Source organism: Triticum dicoccoides, chromosome 2B, assembly GCF_002162155.2.
Source record: "Triticum dicoccoides isolate Atlit2015 ecotype Zavitan chromosome 2B, WEW_v2.0, whole genome shotgun sequence".
Classification (NCBI taxonomy): domain Eukaryota; kingdom Viridiplantae; phylum Streptophyta; class Magnoliopsida; order Poales; family Poaceae; genus Triticum; species Triticum dicoccoides.
Genome location: NC_041383.1, coordinates 764,869,317 through 764,877,197, shown reverse-complemented (window position 1 = coordinate 764,877,197; position 7,881 = coordinate 764,869,317). Strand labels below are relative to the sequence as shown.

Sequence of the window (7,881 nt, the reverse complement as noted above, 5' to 3'; positions counted from 1 at the left end):
CCGTTTGAACCGGAACTAATAATACCATTAGTGCCGGTTCATTTACAAATCGGGATTAATGTGTCTCACGTAAAGTAGTTTTTCTACTAGTGCGGCACGGAGGCGTCGACAGTGACCACAACCACATTGCAAACACAAATCCCGTCCTCCTCGACCTGACCTTGCGATCTTGATCAGATCAAGCTGATCCAAGATACAGGCCGGCCAGCAAGCTCTGTTCGGTTGCCGGCCAGGACATGCATGGAGGAAAAATGCAATTTGTGCTTGTGGTGGCGTTAGTCTAGTAGGACATGGGAGAGGAGGTTGGGAGGAACGATGTTGGTGGTGGCGCTAGTGCAACAACAAGCGGGAGAGGAGGTCGAGAGGAGCGACACCGGCAATGATGCCGGTGTAGTAAGACACGGGAGAGGAGACCGAGATTAAGGAGTGTCATTAACATAGATCACACATATGCGTATATACGTTCCACGAGGAAGAGGTTAGATCTACTTGTCTACGATCAGAAAACGGGCAACAAGAATGTCGTGTGAAATTGCAAGGTGAAGCTACTTGTCGACCATGCGCGACGAATTTGATAAAATTCGTTCAAAATAGTTCCAAAGCTGAACACGAAATTGAACATTTATGGTAGACGAAACTACGAATTGATTAAAAAATGAAACCGTAATATCGATGTGCATCTTTTTTATGTAAAGCTTAGCTAAAAAAAGAATCACCATTGTGTAGATTAGAAGGGATGGAAGAAAGGAGATTGAAGGAGGAACTTTCCGATTCGACATTCCTAGCGACCTAGTTGGGGAGTACTTTAAGTTCTGTGCAGGTCAACATTTAGATGTGGGCCTAGTTGGGGTGAATGCGGGCGCCCAATCATATCCTTCTCTGTTCTACTCCCATTTCAGTCTTTTACGACGCTATAAAATGGGGTCACAACATTGGATATACATATTGTAAAAAAACGGAGATACATGAACATGTCCTCGTGATTTTGCAGTGCTGCCTTAGCAGAATAGAAGTGCAAAGTCTCTGCACTTCTCGGTTCCACACTAATGCGTGTATCTGATAAACGAAAGAAATATTACTCAACAAGATAGTTAGAATATCATCACTACTCCTGCAACTTCATATGTCAAAACAATTTTCCAACCGATTGCATGCATCTTCCAGAAAACGAAACGGTTACATGCATATTTACCGGCTTTGCACTTCTGCAGAACACAAAATCTTCCGGCCCGATGAGGACATGAATAGGTCGTCCAACTCGGCAAGCTAGCTCCAGGCATGTTACACACCGTGTCAGGTGGCTCAGGTGGCGCCTTCACTGTTGTCGTTGGCGTAGTGGAAGCATAAAGCTGGCGCAAGCGGGCAGAGGAAGACGGGCGTAATTGGTGGCGGCCAAATTTCATGTTTTGATCTTTTTTGGATACAAATTCAGGATCTGACCCTAGTTCGAAAAAAATTCGGGATTTAACCCTTTTGCTACCACCAGGGGAGCTGGCGGTAGGGTTATACAACCTACCGCCAGGGCCCGTGGCGGTAGGGTAGGATGGAGGGGGACGGCTGCCGTCTCCGCGTGTTGACGTGGATTAGCACCTTACCGCCATGGAACCTGGCGGTAGGCTGTATAACCCTATCGCCAGCTCCCATGGCGGTAGGGTGTGCAAGGGTTTTCGAGGCAAAAATCTTCTGTAACGAAAAAATTGAGTGCCCTGGCTGGCAGTAGGCTGTCTGATCCTACTGCCAGGGTCCTTGGCGGTAGGGTCTTGCCTATTTTCAAATTTAATTTCTTTCTTATGTTAAAAAACAACAGATCTTAAACTATGATATAGAGTCAAAAACAGCAATGATATAGAGTTAAAATAACAGATCTCAAACAATTAAACTTGGGCATCACATACACATGTCATACGGAGTTTCACACAAACTTAGTTCAAATAGCAAACTTAGTTCCACATAGCAAACAGAGTTTCACAAATAGCAAACACATAGTTCAAATAGCAAACACATAGTTTCACAACCACTAGACTTTTCAACTACAACCAAGTATCGAATAGCAGAATTTAAGTCATCCTTCCCCTCTTGCTCTTGGAGGCACGGTCCTCGTTCCTCTTTGAACGAGTCTCTTCAGTGTTCTTGTTGGACCGTCGAGGAACCGGTCTCTGGAAAGGCTCCGGACTAGTATCCGAGTCTATTGCAACAAAATTGTTCGTCGCAATACATGCCGATTCGTGGCGATAAGTATCTATTGTCACGAAACAATATTCGTTGGCAGCCGTTGCGACTAGACACATGGTAAAGCTTATTGCCACAAAAAGCAATCATGGCAATAAAGTGTTCTATTGCAACAACCAAGTGGGAAGTCGCCACATGTTTTCCCGTGGCAACACTCACCTGATGCCACAATTTGCTTTGTGAAAATAGCTTTAATGCAACATGTAACGAATCATGGCGACTAATAGCTCGTGGTGATAGACATTTGTGGCAACAACCTATGCCAACGGCGCTCGTTTCGTGGTGCATACTCTTCCGTGGCAATAGTCAATTGTGGCAATAAACTATAACAACAATCCTTGTTTTCATGGCATTAGGCATTTTGCCACGAACGATTACACTTGTGGCAACAAATATTCTAGTCATCGTAACAAGAAATTGCAACATACTTATTTTGGTGGTAATAAATACGTATCACAACGGTTGAAATATTTGTAGCGAGAAACTATTGCGACAATTTAAATTTTCGTGGTGCTAATATGTGGCAACCAAAAGTGGGTTGTGGCAATAGCCTATTGCAACCTAAGAAAAATACAAGCATTTAATTACAATATTCAAAACCATACGTATAATATGTAGATCCATAAAATTCATAATTTTCATAGCAAATATCCATTAAATGAAACTCAAATGTAATTTAGCCATCCTAATTAAGTGCCAAGACTAAATTGTTTGTGATCTAGAGTCCAGTCGAGCTAGTTCTTTGGATCCTGCAATCAAGAAATAAAAAAGTAGTCCTAGTTAATGAGTCAAACATAACATACGCTATACAATTATTCCAGCCCCATTGTTCAAAAGAATTGTTGCTAGACTAACTAGAGTAATACTGCGTCAGCAAGCATGCAACTGAAGGATCCAAACAGCTTTACAAGTGTAAATGTCTAAAGCATATGCACAAGTACATGTACTAAAAGCTTCCGCTACTAATTTAAGTTGTGACTTGATCTATAGTTTCAGTTAAGTTCATGTCCTTAGCTAGCACATATTCATTTTGTTTAAGTTGTGACTCGATGCAACAACAACGCATGGTGAAAGAGAAGAAGCAGCTAGCTAATTATGAAGGCCAATGACATGCTCGCTTGAAAGTGGACCATGAGTTTCAGTTTCTTTATTTTCAACCTCTTGACATGCTTTGTCCTAAAAACGGAAAGAACAACTATAGGTGCAGCATCAATATTGACACTATAAAAGATGAAACAAGAATAACATGATCCAACGCATTAATAATCCCAGCTGACGAAGAAGCATGCTGAATGCACATCATTAAATAACAATAGAATATCTAAAAGTCAGTGTACTCACATAGACATCCTGGGACTCTGTTAGACCATGTTCCATTCTTTGTGTGGGTGTGTTCCCATAGAGCAATCCAATCCGGCTCTTCTCCAGTTTCCAAGTTTCTCTGCAAGTAATATAGCAATGAGATGCTTGAAACATGAAACCATAGTTAGCAGCGAGGCATACATATTTAGTTACACTCATACCTTCTCAAAACTTAGTTGCGAGTAAGGTTTTGATCCAATTTTGTGTGTTGTCTTCTATTTCTTACGATTACCAGTGCTCTTTCAGCTGCGTTCCTATCAATTCATCGAAACCAAATATAACCAGTCAAAAAAGCAATTTCACCTTAACACATAGTAGACAAAGAGTGATCTTAGAGATAACCTGAAATTATGAATCAGTGACAAAGTAGTCAATCATCCATTCCCACTCTTGTGAATGTAAATCTTCCGGGAGATTAGCCAATCTAGCTGCATCTGTTTTGTATGCCTTGTAAGTGGAGCTTACAGTTGATCGCCAGCCTCTATATCGCTCTTTCGCAATTTTGAGAACTTTTTCTTCTGTTTCTGATGTATCTTCCAGGTCCCATCTGTCCTGTAAAGCAGACAACAAATGAATATACATAAGCAATGCATTATCCATGGTAAAATAAGATAACACATGTGAAAAAGGTTGTATGCACTATGATATGAGCAACAATGAGTCTATGGATGGTAGGGTGAATGTCCGACCACATCCTCACTCCAATGAGCAGTCTTGAAGGTTTAGCAATTTAACCCATACCAGGATTTTATGCATTATAGCAAATGCTAGAGACAACTTAAATGATATAAACAATTTACCAGATCTGGGTTGTCCACGTTGGTTTGTGTATGTTGTTATACTTTTCATCCTTGTTAAGACAACATAGCCTTTCCTTCCTGCACACAAAATCAATTAAGGGACTTGGCATTAACAAAGCATTGATGTTGTGCAGCATTCAGATAGGTGATTACGAAGTAAGGATGTTGTGTACCATGAGCATCCTTCCTAGAATTCATCATTGTGCCATGGTGTAGGCAATATCAGAATCTAAGTCAATTTAAGAAGAAACACAATACATAAAGCGGGAATAAAATCAAATCAGTTTAACAAAAAATTATGAAAAAAGAAAAACTATGTTGGGAACCTCCAATAAAATCAAATCAGTTTTACTTTGTCACTCGAACTCAAGAAACATGCATGTGAGACAAGCAAGCTAAATACAGCAGCAAAAGTTGAACCAGATTTTACAGATAAACGGCCCAGGTATGTTCAAGGGCCCTCATCATGTAGGCAGCTGCTGCAATGCTAGATAAGTTGGACTAGGATACGACAAAATCAAATCATGGCACCATTCTGAATAATAGTCAATTTGCAGAATGAGTTTGTCTACCATCTGATTCCATACACCCCAGCTTCAAAAAGTCATGTATAAGTGATGATCATTTAGCAGGAAATGTAATTTTCTCTCTTAGCTAGTCTTATTGCACATACAGAGTTGAAACATGATCAAATATATCACTCACAGCTTGATGCCCACAAATACATTGAACAATGTACTATGAAACATTATGTGATTCTATTCTCATAGGCACACTGAAACGCATTTAAGAGATTCAGATGGCTCACTGAAACTAGGAAATATACAGAATAACCTATATATTATGGAGTTCGGTCTTTCTCCAGGACTATTACAGTTTCTGCAAATTTGCATCTCTGGTATATGAAGTTCTAAATATGAAAAGCTCGTGAAGAAAAATCACAGGCATGAACAGATATAACTGGATATGTAGCCAGCACATGGAAATTTTTGCATCCTACCAGTTAAGATCTGGAGGAGGTGCTAGGTAACTGGAGTCAACCGGGACAGACGTTGCCTATGTTGGAAGAAGAATGGCGGGCGGCTCCTCAGCAGCCATCGGGGCCGCGGATCCTTGGGCGGACGGTCCTGCTGCTTCCCGGCGCGGGGGATCCTTGGCGGCGGATGGCGCTGCTGCTCCTCGGTGGCGGACGATGCTCCTCCGTCGCGGACGGCGCTTCTGCTACTGCGGCTAAGCGACCGGGGGTCGGTGGTGGTGCGAGGGGACCGGCGGGCGGGTTGTGCCGGCGGTGCGCAGGTCGGGGGTGGCGGCGCGCAGGTCGGGTGGCGGTACAGAGCAGGGCTAGGTTTGGCCGCTGCTAGGCGGCATCCGGATGCAGGAAAGCAAAACAACTTCTGGACCATACGATCTGGACTTTCCTAGCCTTTCGATGGAAGTCAACGTAACATAGTCTTCTCTCTTCTTTCTTCTCGTTGCAGAACGTCGCACACACATTTCTCGCATGCGTAGCAAACTCCAGTGCATCACAGGACGCCGGCAACATCAGCTCACAGGCACTCCGCCGTCACAGCAACTCCGGTGGCTTTGCCACCGGCTCACAGCACAGTGGCGCCGTCGCAGCACGCCGTCGCAGCATCGTCAGAGTAGCCCGAGCCACCGAAGCAACATCCGTCGCAGCATTCGTCGATGTCGTCGGAGCACGACAACGTCATCGCAGCAACCATCGCAAAATCCATCACAGTAACATCGTTGCGGCCGAGATGTCGTCGGAGTACGACGGCGCCGTCGCAGCATCCGTCGCAGCACCACCTGTTTGCAAGCATCGTCGGCTGGCGCCACTCGCAACAGCGGCTCCCAACAACCTTGCCGCAGACTGTCGCAGCACGACGGCGGTGTCGCACCGGCTTGCAAGCACGGCGGCAACGTCGCAGCACGCCTCACAGCAACTGCCCAGCATGGTGTTGGAATCCATGAAGGATTGGAGAAGGGAGCAGGGAAGGAGGGAGTGGAACTCGCAGCGCTGCGTGGCCGCCCTACGGCCTTGCAGCGGCGAGATTCACCGGTAGGAGTACTCGGGTAGGTGGAAAATCATGGACGGAGCATGTCGTCGACAGAGAGAGAAAGGAGTGGTGAGAATTGGGGAAGGATAAGGCGAGAAAGGGGCGTGGGTCCCATAGGACGCCTGTCGTGTGGACGAGGCGGCTGTCAAGCAAGCGCCGCATCCGGATGGAACGAAGGAGTTTCCGTCAGGTTTACATGTCTGTTCTGTGTGGGCGGCGCGTGAGAGAGAGGGGGAGAGGTGAGATTGATAGGCCTTTAGTGAAGATTTTTTTAATAATTAAACAGAAAGTCAAAATACTTCAGAAGTTTTTTCAGAATAAACTTGACTTACTTTTGCTTTAGTATATAATTTTCGAAAAAAATAGCCAACATTGACTTCATAGCAAAAAAGACAAAAATTATTTGTTGTTATAGGTCACTATTCACATTATATTGGCCAAAATTTTGTCTTATTTGAACAGAAGTCAAAGAGGGATTTTCTTTTTGTGAAAATTTTCTCACAAGTAGTAAGGTCAAGTTTATTTCAACAATATTTTCAGATTTTTGACTTTTTGTTGAATTACTAAAAAAATCCATATAGGGTGTATTTGTCCTCATAGACCAAAAGTTCCCTTCCGTTCACCGCTCCCTTTCGGCGCCATAATTTTTGCTTGGGCCCAACCAAACAACCGCCGACACTTTTTTTGCCCCTATGAATCAACGACACACAGTCTATCAGCGAAGGTTGTAACTGTCGACAGAAATTAGGTCGGTGCTCTGTTGAAGCTTTGGCGACAAATGATGTGTCATAAGACTGCATAACAGTGATAATCCGTGTCTCGGTATAAGATTGGGAAAAAAGAGTGTCGGCGTTGTACACTTATCCCAACAGATGCATGTCGTTATTATGGTGTCAGTGGTGTAGTGTCTCTATCCTGTAATTAGTTCAACATGACCAAACCATGGCATCATATGTTTAGAGGATACCATATTTTGCATTTTTGTTGTCATTGAGTGTTTTCAAGTCAGGATGGTGCGAACTGCAGCCTGGTAGAGGTGGCCGTCGCGCGAAAGTAGGGGTTGTGACCGGTGCTAGCACATTGTCGCCGAACAACCCGGTTGTACGTACAACCAAGTTTGCACTACAATTTCAAAAATCATTTCAGAAAGCAGAAAAAACTTGGCCAATTTTGAACTACAACTCACAGAAACCTCATGTGACCCTCACTTTAAAACTACTAGTTATTACTCTTGCCTTGAAACACAAGTACAAATGGGATGGGTTGATGAGACGGTCGATCTATGTCAGTCTCGATCTCACATTTTGATCATGAGATGGGGTGATCTCAACATCTTTCATCTTACCGGACAGTCCGTGCAGGGTTCCTCCGCATCAGAGTAGGTCCAACATAATCATGTCATTTTTTTGAAGTTTTTCTGTGCTACAGAT

General features: G+C 43.7%; 1 long non-coding RNA gene across 3 annotated transcripts; it reads right to left on the bottom strand.

The window, feature by feature from the left end:
• Positions 1-2,763: 2,763 nt before the first annotated feature.
• Positions 2,764-6,531, bottom strand: LOC119366136. Of its 3 annotated transcripts, XR_005175937.1 has the most exons (7): positions 5,392-6,531; positions 4,565-4,620; positions 4,392-4,469; positions 3,934-4,143; positions 3,753-3,845; positions 3,571-3,670; positions 2,764-2,978 (listed from the first exon to the last, which is right to left on the bottom strand). It is a non-coding gene; the product is annotated as an uncharacterized LOC119366136 (long non-coding RNA). The 3 variants fall into 3 exon arrangements; XR_005175938.1 differs by lacking the exon at positions 4,565-4,620 and having other exon boundaries at positions 5,392-6,530; XR_005175936.1 differs by having other exon boundaries at positions 4,565-6,529.
• Between the last annotated feature and the right edge of the window lie 1,350 nt (positions 6,532-7,881).